An 11811-nucleotide genomic window follows, 5' to 3' on the forward strand; every position below is an offset into this window, starting at 1 on the left:
AATGTCATGGACACGATACAGGATTTGGGGTGGACATAATTGAAACAAAGGCGTTTGTCGTTGCGGTGGGATCTTCTCACGAAATTTAAATCACCAACTTTCTACTCCGAATGCAAAAATGTTTTGTTGACGCCGATCTACACAGGGAGAAACTGTCATCATAATAAAATAAGTGAAATGAGAGCTCGCACGGAAAGATACAAGTATTCGTTTATTTTATTTTATTTTTTTTTCTCCAGTGCACTGTTCGAGAGTGAAATAATAGAGAGTTGTTGTGAAGGTGGTTCAAAAATGTTCAAATGTGTGTGAAATGAGACTTAACTGCTAAGGTCATCAGTCCCTAAGCTTACACACTACGTAACCTAAATTATCCTAAGGACAAACACACCCATGCCCGAGGGAGGACTCGAACCTCCGCCGGGACCAGCCGCACAGTCCATGACTGCAGCGCCTTAGACCACTCGGGAAGGTGGTTCGATGAACCCTCTGCCAGGCACTTGAGTGTGATTTGCAAAGTATCCATGTAAATGTAGCTGTAGATGTAGATCTAAAGATTATCTCCTCGCAAAAACTGAACTCTTGGTGTAGAAAATAGAATCGCATTTTGGGAAAAGAGATTGAATCATTCATTGAAGAAAAACGCGGCTCATTATTTGCTCTTTCACTGACCATCTGGGCAAGTATGTCCATTACGACTACGACGTCGACAGCACGCTCTTCTCTGGTGTTTCTACTCCTTCTACTTGGAGTGCTGATGCCTATGCCACCGAGACACCCTAAATAAACAGACCAAACAACCAATCCTCTTATTTAGTAAATATGATTGCTGCATCATCAATGACATTGTCCTGCAGCGTCATATGCTTGTAGGATAGTTCTTATTTCTGCTGTATTTCCAGAAGCTTCATATTAAATGATAGTCTCTTCACAAAAGCGAATTACTTGCCGTATGACAGTAAAGCGGTGTACATTTGCAAGGATGAAAAGTATTAACTGCGCCAGTAGTATTTGTCAAACGTTCGTGTCTCCTTTTCGTGTAACTGTACAATAAAATAATATATTTATGCTGTCTTTTGAGACGAAATATTTTCGCCTTCGAGAGCAAACAAGTCTACAAAAATAGTCAGTGTCTCCCGTCAGGACATAATGGTTGAGTTTTCTATTCAGATTTTTGCAAAGTGGCCACAGGTACGTTTCCATTAATTTTTCTGTTACTATCTTCAGTTTACCGTAAGCTAAGTATCTGAGAACTGTAACACACATAACTGTGGTGAATTCTCTTAAAACATTGCGTAACTGTTTAATGAAGAAATTTGTGTGAGACATTTCAATGCGCCTAAGCTTAATAATTAGATAGTAATTACTTCTACCTCTGTCTTCCATTCACTCTTTTTCTTGCCTATTTATTGTAGTTTATCTCTTTTTTATTAAAAAAGCCTTATGTTGAAGTTCATTTCGAAATTTTACACGATAGGTTAAGTTCTTTTATATACCATTCTACGTGTAATATATGATATGTTGCATTACCTATATAACTTTCTATTCATTAACAGTAAATTAAATAAAGCGATCAATTTTAGCGCTTATCCTTGAAAGCGAGAGCTCAATAAAAAACGCGAATTGTACGTCCAAATGACATAGACAAAGACTAAGAACAATTATGACCAGTGGAGTGGCTATAGCTTAGCAATCAGAGACTGAAAGAGTGCTCTTATGAACAGGTGGAGGGGGGGGGGGGCGGTAAGTACTACGACTCTCGTAAACTTATGCAGTAGCCTCGGAAGCGGAAATTCTTGCGGTTCCGAGAATGTACTTTCACAATTCAGGGGCAAGTTTCGAAACACTTGCCGAAGGGATGCAGCCTGGAAAGGTATGGCATGCACTACTTCACCGTTCTCCTCAAAAAGGGTTTAATCAGACTTCTTTCATTACATATGCAGTGCTGTTTTTACTATCGACAAAACCAATCGCAAGCAAATTTCAAGCTTCTGTAGATGTTGCACAACGTTACAAGACACAGTCACAGTTCGAAGATAAATATTGCAGGCACCAGTCATTTCGTCAGTGGTACAGAATTTAAATAACGACGTTTACAAGAATGCTGGACAGGGCTTCCCCGTATTGCCCAATGGGCAGGGAAACAACGTCAACCCGTGTAGCGGAATAGGATGTAGACCATGAGTGGAAGAGGACACACCAACTGTGCTACGTGACACGTTTCTTAATCAATTGGCATTAGTTAATTGATTACTAGGGTCACAGTAAATTACTCGTACACTTTCACCCAGCAGCCGCGGGAGAATGGAATACATAATTCTTTATGTTTGTTGTGTAGCTCAGAAACGGTACCTCTTACGTACGTGTTCCTGTTCGGAATGGCACCTGCTCGGTCCTACTACAAGCCCTCAAAGCGAATAGTGGGAATTTAAAGCCACCTTATCCATAAACGAGTCGATGAGAAGCTATGAAGCAAGGAAAGCTTGTACCTGTGAAGTGTATTATGGTCTGCGGAAGATACTGCTCGCTAGATATTGTTTAAATTCGTCGTGTGTACGTTAAAGAAGAATCTAGATACTATCTCCGATTATCAACACATAATCTGTCTAAATGGATAATAATATGCACTGAAGTTGCGACTGAAATTTTTAAGCATTAGTCGTGAATCGGGAGTTGACACTAAAACAGCGTAAGTGACTATCTTTTAATTCACCATGTCTTGTTATCAAATAATTCTACTGGGAAAACTCTCAGAATGAGCACATTTGTGCTTTCTCTTTAGAAGAGTTCACACTATCACCTCTTTAACGTAGAAGCACGTCTAATTTAACTTTTTTTTTGTTGTCCACAGTTGCAAACTGACAATATAAGAAGGATCCCACAGATACTGGTTTTTTATTATATTATTATAGGGGCCGATCAAAAAGTTTCCGTTCGAAAGCTTATATACCCGTATCTGAGTCGCGTTCGTTTAAAATGGCTCTGAGCACTATGCGACTTAACTTCTGAGGTCATCAGTCGCCTAGAACTTAGAACTAATTAAACCTAACTAACCTAAGGACAGCACACACATCCATGCCCGAGGCAGGAATCGAACCTGCGACCGTAGCGGTCGCTCGGTTCCTGACTGTAGAGCCTAGACGTCCGTTTGCATATACGCTGCGGCAACGCTTTCAGACGGAAACTTTTTGACAGACCCTTATGCTATATGCTGTGTCTAGACAAGACAGTCTAGACACAAGGAAGGTAGCCGAAAGGGCACGCGTCAACTCAAGCCGCCTTGCGTTAAGTCTGAAACAGGATACGTGATGAAAGCTATAAAGAAAAGAACGGAGCTTCTCGTATACTTAACTTTAATTCTTTGTGGTACATTTCTCTTGATAATACAAGTGAGACTCTCTCCAGATATGGTTAATGGCGCCCTGCTAGGTCGTAGCCATGGACTTAGCTGAAGGCTATTCTAACTGTCTCTCGGCAAATGAGAGAAAGGCTTCGTACGTGTAGTCGCTAGCAATGTCGTCCGTACAACTGGGGCGAGTGCTAGTCAGTCTCTCGAGACCTGCCTTGTGGTGGCGCTCGGTCTGCGATCCTGACAGTGGCGACACGCGGCTCCGACATGTACTAATAGACCGCGGCCGATTTAAGCTACCACCTAGCAAGTGTGGTGTCTGGCGGTGACACCACACTATATATTATGGTTCACACGGAAACACACGTGCTTTGAGCGCATTGATGTGCTGTGGGGACGTGCACTTCTCCACATTAGCCGCTGGCATAATGCAGAGGAATGTTCCTACCACCTTCTCTTCTCCCAACTTTTAGTCTTTTCCGCTCCTTTTTTTTCACTTCTTTTGATATGGAAAATTTTACACATAGCCTTACCCTAACACGAACCCACTTTTCCACGACTTCTCGTTTATTATTCTTCTTGTGTGAATTTAAAGGCTTTTATCTCACGTGGCACCTGCAGCAAACTCTCACAGTTATCAAATGGTGTGGTTGTGAATCATGCAAATACGATCGATTTATTCCTTCATCTCCACAGAGGAGTGACTGTACTCTCTTCAGTATTGCTAGAGACAAGCCTCTGTCCCCTCACCCCCCTCCACCTCTCCCCCTCCTCCTCCCTTACCTCAGTCTTTAATACCTTCGCTAATTTCCCCATCATTTGTTTATGTGACGGAATGACATACTATCATAAATTCCGTCTGCAGTTATTTTGAGAAACTTGAGAAATTTTAATTACGTAAGACAGTGGGGCTCGAATCAAAGGTCATTCAAAATGAAGTATCCAGTTACACTCCTGGAAATTGAAATAAGAACACCGTGAATTCATTGTCCCAGGAAGGGGAAACTTTATTGACACATTCCTGGGGTCAGATACATCACATGATCACACTGACAGAACCACAGGCACATAGACACAGGCAACAGAGCATGCACAATGTCGGCACTAGTACAGTGTATATCCACCTTTCGCAGCAATGCAGGCTGCTATTCTCCCATGGAGACGATCGTAGAGATGCTGGATGTAGTCCTGTGGAACGGCTTGCCATGCCATTTCCACCTGGCGCCTCAGTTGGACCAGCGTTCGTGCTGGACGTGCAGACCGCGTGAGACGACGCTTCATCCAGTCCCAAACATGCTCAATGGGGGACAGATCCGGAGATCTTGCTGGCCAGGGTACTTGACTTACACCTTCTAGAGCACGTTGGGTGGCACGGGATACATGCGGACGTGCATTGTCCTGTTGGAACAGCAAGTTCCCTTGCCGGTCTAGGAATGGTAGAACGATGGGTTCGATGACGGTTTGGATGTACCGTGCACTATTCAGTGTCCCCTCGACGATCACCAGTGGTGTACGGCCAGTGTAGGAGATCGCTCCCCACACCATGATGCCGGGTGTTGGCCCTGTGTGCCTCGGTCGTATGCAGTCCTGATTGTGGCGCTCACCTGCACGGCGCCAAACACGCATACGACCATCATTGGCACCAAGGCAGAAGCGACTCTCATCGCTGAAGACGACACGTCTCCATTCGTCCCTCCATTCACGCCTGTCGCGACACCACTGGAGGCGGGCTGCACGATGTTGGGGCGTGAGCGGAAGACGGCCTAACGGTGTGCGGGACCGTAGCCCAGCTTCATGGAGACGGTTGCGAATGGTCCTCGCCGATACCCCAGGAGCAACAGTGTCCCTAATTTGCTGGGAAGTGGCGGTGCGGTCCCCTACGGCACTGCGTAGGATCCTACGGTCTTGGCGTGCATCCGTGCGTCGCTGCGGTCCGGTCCCAGGTCGACGGGCACGTGCATCTTCCGCCGACCACTGGCGACAACATCGATGTACTGTGGAGACCTCACGCCCCACGTGTTGAGCAATTCGGCGGTACGTCCACCCGGCCTCCCGCATGCCCACTATACGCCCTCGCTCAAAGTCCGTCAACTGCACATACGGTTCACGTCCACGCTGTCGCGGCATGCTACCAGTGTTAAAGACTGCGATGGAGCTCCGTATGCCACGGCAAACTGGCTGACACTGACGGCGGCGGTGCACAAATGCTGCGCAGCTAGCGCCATTCGACGGCCAACACCGCGGTTCCTGGTGTGTCCGCTGTGCCGTGCGTGTGATCATTGCTTGTACAGCCCTCTCGCAGTGTCCGGAGCAAGTATGGTGGGTCTGACACACCGGTGTCAATGTGTTCTTTTTTCCATTTCCAGGAGTGTATTTCGCAAAAGGTCGCTTTCTGAGGTGCACAAAGTATGCGAACACACCTATGTAGTGCAAAATTGACAACTAGTTGTCACGTGAAGTGGATCCCACGGTATAAAATGAGGCACGGGCTGTTGTGTTGTCAGCAGACAAGCAGTAGGCCTAACAGCAGAGTGAGTCGCTCACGAGAGCTTAGTCTCTTCGAAGGTGGACTAGTTATTGGATGCAACAAATCCATCAGGGACGTTTACAGCCTTCTGTTGGTGATGTGACTGAGAAGTGGAAACGTGAAAGATGAACCACCGCCAAACTAAGGCCAGCCTCACCTCAGGTACTGACGGAGAGGGACCGTCGAGCGTAGCGGAGGGTGGTTGCAAAAGTCGTATGAAATCAGCGAAATAATTCACTCGTGAGTTCCAAACTGCTACCAGCAGTACAGTTAGCACAATGACTATGCATAGGGAGTTAAAATGAATGCGTTGCAATGGTAGAGAAGCTCGTCACAAGCCACTCACTTCTGTTGTCAATTCTAAGCGACGCTTGAGTCTGTGTAAAGAGAGACGTCGCTGGACAGTGGACAGTGGCTGACTGGAAACGATGATTTGGAGAGATGAATCACGCTATATCCTGTGGCAATTGGGTGCAACGGTTTAGTTTTGGCGAATGCCTGGAGGATGTTACCTGCCACCGTGTGAAGTACGAAGGGGGTGGTATTACGGCTGTTTTCGTTTTTTGGGTGTGGTCCCCTTATTACGCTTAAGAAAACGCAAAATGTGGCAGGATACGAATTCATTTTACAGCCTTCACTACTGGGACGGTTAGGTGACGATGACTGATTGTATCAGCATGGCCATGCAGCCTGTTATCTGAGAGATAATAGTTTATGGACAGTAACATTCTGATACGGACTAGCCTGCCCTGAGTGCCGACGTGAACACAATGGAACACATTTAGGATGAAACAGAACGTCAACTTTGCTTCGGATCGCAGTGTCCAACATCAGTACCTTGTCTGGTTTTGATGAAGAACTGGCTGTCATTAAGACACCTCATTGAAAATGTTCCCTGCAGAGTACGAACAACCACAAAGGTGACACCTCCCATATTAATGTCCGCTAACTGACGTCAGATAATTTCGGTCAGAGGACGTATATTATACACTACTGGCCATTAAAATTGCTACACCAAGAAGAAATGCAGATGATAAACGGGTATTCATTGGACAAATATATTATACTAGAACTGACATGGATTACATTTTCACGCAATTTGGGTGCATAGAACAACCACCTCTGGCCGTAATAACGGCCTTCATACGCCTGGGCATTGAATCAAACAGAGCTGGGATGGCGTGTACAGGTACAGCTGCCCATGCAGCTTCATCACGATACCACAGTTCATCAAAAGTAGTGACTGGCGTATTGTGACGTGCCAGTTGCTCGGCCACCATTGACCAGACGTTTTCAATTGGTGAGAGATCTGGAGAATGTGCTGGCCAGGGCAGCAGTCGAACATTTTTTTGTATCCAGAAAGGTCCGCACAGGACCTGCAACATGCGGTCGTACATTATCCTGCTGAAATGTAGGTTTTCGCAGGGATCGAATAAAGGGTAGAGCCACGGGTCGTAACACATCTGAAATGTAGCGTCCACTGTTCAAAGTGCCGTCAATGGGGACAAGAGGTGACCGAGAAGTGTAACCAATGGCACCCCATACTATCACGCCGGGTGACTCGCCAGTATGGCGATGACGAATACACGCTTCCAATGTGCGTTCACCGCGATGTCGCCAAACCATCATGATACTGTAAACAGAACCTGGATTCATCCGAAAAAATGACGTTTTGCCATTCGAGCACCCAGGTTCGTCGTTGAGTACACCATCGCAGGCGCTCCTGTCTGTGATGCAGCGTCAAGGGTAACCGCAGCCATGGTCTCCGAGCTGATAGTCCATGCTGCTGCAAACGTCGTCGAACTGTTTGTGCAGATGGTTGTTGTCTTGCAAACGTCCCCATCTGTTGACTCAGGGATCGAGAGGTGGCTGCACGATCCGTTACAGCCATGCGGATAAGATGCCTGTCATTTCAACTGCTAGTGATACGAGGCCGTTGGGATCCAGCTCGGCGTTCCGTATTACCCTCCTGAACCCACCAAGTCCATACTCTGCTAACAGTCATTGGATCTCGACCAACACGAGCAGCAATGTCGCGATACGATAAACCGCAATCACGATAGGCTACAATCCGACCTTTATCAAAGTCGGAAACGTGATGGTACGCATTTCTACTCCTTACACGAGGCATCACAATAACGTTTCTCCAGGCAAAGCCGGTCAACTGCTGCTTGTGTATGAGAAATCGGTTGGAAACTTTCCTCATGTCAGCACATTGTAGGTGTCGCCAACGGCGCCAACCTTGTGTGAATGCTCTGAAAAGCTAATCATTTGCGTATCACAGCGTCTTCTTCCTGTCGGTTAAATTTCGCGTCTGTCGTACGTCATCTTCGTGGTGCAGCAATTTTAATGGCCAGTAGTGTATTCAGTGGAGCTTTCTCTATGGCTTGTTAAATTTTTGCACGCTCTAACGGAAACACTCTGTATATCGCTCGTACTGCATACGTGAATTCGATACGCAAGGATTCTTTCAAATTACCTGCCTTTGGCCGGGTAATTACGATGTCGCCAGAATACGAATGTGACATTCATTAACGCGGTACGAAATAGCGCAGTTACTCTTTGATAAGCCCCAGGGCTGTTCGTCAGTGCCGTATATTCGCACGGCGGCTTACGTCTCACATTTGGAGAGTTTTCCGGGGGTGGTCGGTATGAGGGTGATACGAAGCATGTAAGCGGCGCGGCAGTGGCGGTGGCAGCAGGAAGAATTTGCACGCAGCGAAGGCGACGGCGAGGCAGGCGGCAGCGGCAGCGGCGCATCGTGTGGAGGTCAAGCCAAGGCAGAGCGCCGCCGCCTGGAGGCTGACTGCCTGTCCACTGACCTTTGTTCGCGTGACTCACACTTCCTGACTGCGACCTCCGCAGGCTCCAGCCACTCTCACAGGGCTCTGCACCATCCTCACCCGATCAGCCGTGAAAATCGGACTCGTTCTTCCCGCCGCTGCCAGACACTTCTTTACGGTCATTGCACGACAACACTACACAGCGCGGGAACCACCTGCCTGAGCTAAGCCCAGTCGCTCTTCGGTTTTCTCTAGATGTCCGAGATCTCGATTTATAAGTTTTTTGATCATCAGTTTTCTGAGCTTCCGCTACGTTTACATTCGCTCTATTTGGAGGATTTACAACATAATGACCAGACGGGCAATTGAAACCTTGTCCTAAGGAATTCGACTCTGGCGTCGACTATTGCGTCACCTCCCTCGGTGGCCCACTCATAAACTAATGAGAATCTCGTATTGGGAAGACGTAAATGAGCGGGAACGAGGGTTGTTCATAAATTTTTAATCATCACCTTGAAAAAATAGTTACGTAATTTTTTGTTTGTTTGTAGGTTCAAGTGCACAGCTCCGGTACAGACAGAAATACTCGCCTCACAGTACTGTAGCCCACCACTGGAGGGGCCTCAACAATATGGCGCAGCTCATGCCCATTTTGTAAATGGACCGTGACACTTTAAGCCCCCATGTCGGCGTGTTAGGGTACTCTGACGTCTCTACCAGAGCTGTGGACATGGACCTGCAAACAAACAAACAAACATTTGCCGACCGGTGTGGACGAGCGGTTCTAGGCGCTACAGTCCGGAACCGCGCGACCGCTACGGTCGCAGGTTCGAATCCTGCCTCGGGCATGGACGTGTGTGATGTCCTTAGGTTAGTTAGGTTTAAGTAGTTCTAAGTTCTAGGGGACTGATGACCTCAGATGTTCAGTCCCATAGTGCTCAGAGCCAAGCCAAACAAACATTCAGCTGGTCGAGTAGGAGATACGGTACAATTAGACTGTCTTGTACAGACATTCACAGGAAACCGAGCGTGCTATTGGGGTCTCGACCAATACTGCGCTATTTTACTGCTCGAATCTCTGACTGTAAGGAGTAAATTACGAGTTTCGTTTATCAGATGCATATACCGTGATACTGTAGGGGTGCCAGGGCTACCATCTGGACGACAAACACTGCTGAGATCATCCCATGCTTAGGCGCTAACTTCGCAACAAGCATGTGTATGTTACCTTTCGCTAGTTTTGCAGGCGATGCTCATTGTATCAGTTCCTATGATTCAATTTAACACGCTTTTTACTGAAACACTCAGTACGCAGAGGAACCAATCAGTACGTGTCAATTTGTCAATAAATTGTGAAGTTTGAAGTTGTTCACAAACACGGTGCGCACTGAAGATCTCAGTGCAGCAGCCTTTTATTCCGTTTCATTTTTAAACGACTTTACTGAAAAATTCTGCACATTATTTAGTGTCTGCATAACGTGCATGTATGATGTCGATAAAGACACAACGTGAAATAAAGGACTGAAATACACTGTCTAGTCACATTAATGCGACCACCTTTCGCAGCGCGGAAGAGAGTTAGTGAGGTTCTGGAAGGTACCGACAGGGATGTGGGGCCATGCCGACTCCAGCGGAGTGGCCAGCTGCGCTAGGTTTCTATGTTGGGAATCCATGGCGACCGAGGTGGTACCAAATATTCTCGATTGGGTTTTAAAGGGGCGTTTGGAGACCAGGGGATAAGATAAACTCATTCTGATGCTCTTTGGACAATGCACGCACACTTCGAGCTGTGTGATACGTTGCATTGTCCTGCTGGTAAGTGCCACATTGCCGCAGAGAAACAAAGAGCATGTAGGGATGACATGGCCCCCAAGGATAGATGCATACTTGTGTTAATCAATTGTGCATTCCAGAATGACAAGATCACCCAGGAAAAGCACTCCGTCTTCAGGCCACAAGTGGTCCATCGGGACCATCCGACCGCCGTGTCATCCTCAGCTGAGGATGCGGATAGGAGGGGGGTGTGGTCAGCACACCGCTCTCCCGGTCGTAATGATGGTTTTCTTTGACCGGAGCCGCTACTATTCGGTCGAGTAGCTTCTCGGTTGGCATCACGAGGCTGAGTGCACCCCGAAAAATGGCAACAGCACATGATGGCCCGGATGGTCACCCATCCAAGTACCGGCCACGCCCGACAGCAGTTAACTTCGGTGACCTGACGGGAACCGGTGTATCCACTGCGACAAGGCTGTTGCCACAAGATAACCCATAGATAACCACGAAGACCTTCTCCGGACCTTACCTCTCTCTCATTCGGCCTGGGCGCTTCCGACGATTGCTGCAGGGTGGTTGCTTACAGACGTTTCACGTCGTACACCCCAACGGCCATCTGTTCGATTGAGCATAGGCCGTAATTCATCTGAAAAAGCCACCTATCGCCACTATGTAGACGTCCGGTTGCAAATTCCAGCCCTCGTCGCTGACGAACAGCCGTCAGCATGGATACACAAACCAGGCGCCTGCTGCAGAGGCTCATTCGCAGCAATGTTCGCTGAACGGTCGTAGAGGAAACGCTGTTGATAGCCCCTTTGTTCATCTGAGAGGTGAGCTGCTTCACACTTTCACGTCTGTTGACACGTACGCCTCTCCGTAGCCGTCGTTCACTCTTGTCATCTTTGTTCCGTGCTGCACCACATTTGCCTCGGCGCTGGCTGTGCCATGCATGGTATTCTTTAACGACAACGACACGTGAACAGTTTACAAACTTAGCCGTTTCGGATATACTTCCAACCTTGGCCCGAAAGACAATGGTCATTCCCTTTTGGACGTAATAAACTGAAGAGCCAAAGAAACTGGTATAGGCATGCGCATTCAAATACAAAGCTATGTAAACAGGCAAAATCAAATCTCCGACATCGCTGCGGTCCGAAAAAGATCCTGCCAGAATGGGACCAACAACGACTGAGAGAATCGTTCAACGTGACAGAAGTGCGACTCTTCCGCAAATTGCTGCAGGTTTCGACGCTGGGCTATCAACAAGCGTCAGCGTGCGAACCACTCAACGTATCATCATCGATATGGGCTTTCGGAGCCGGAGACCCACTCGTCACAAAGCTTTACGCCTCACCTGAGCTCGTCAACACCGACATTGGACT

General features: G+C 47.4%; 1 pseudogene; it reads right to left on the minus strand.

Annotated features, from left to right (window-relative positions):
- Positions 1 to 10794: 10794 nt before the first annotated feature.
- LOC126250297 (5S ribosomal RNA) lies at positions 10795 to 10912 on the minus strand (annotated as a pseudogene).
- Between the last annotated feature and the right edge of the window lie 899 nt (positions 10913 to 11811).

The sequence above is a fragment of the Schistocerca nitens genome, chromosome 3 (genome assembly GCF_023898315.1).
Source record: "Schistocerca nitens isolate TAMUIC-IGC-003100 chromosome 3, iqSchNite1.1, whole genome shotgun sequence".
In the NCBI taxonomy this organism is placed as follows: domain Eukaryota; kingdom Metazoa; phylum Arthropoda; class Insecta; order Orthoptera; family Acrididae; genus Schistocerca; species Schistocerca nitens.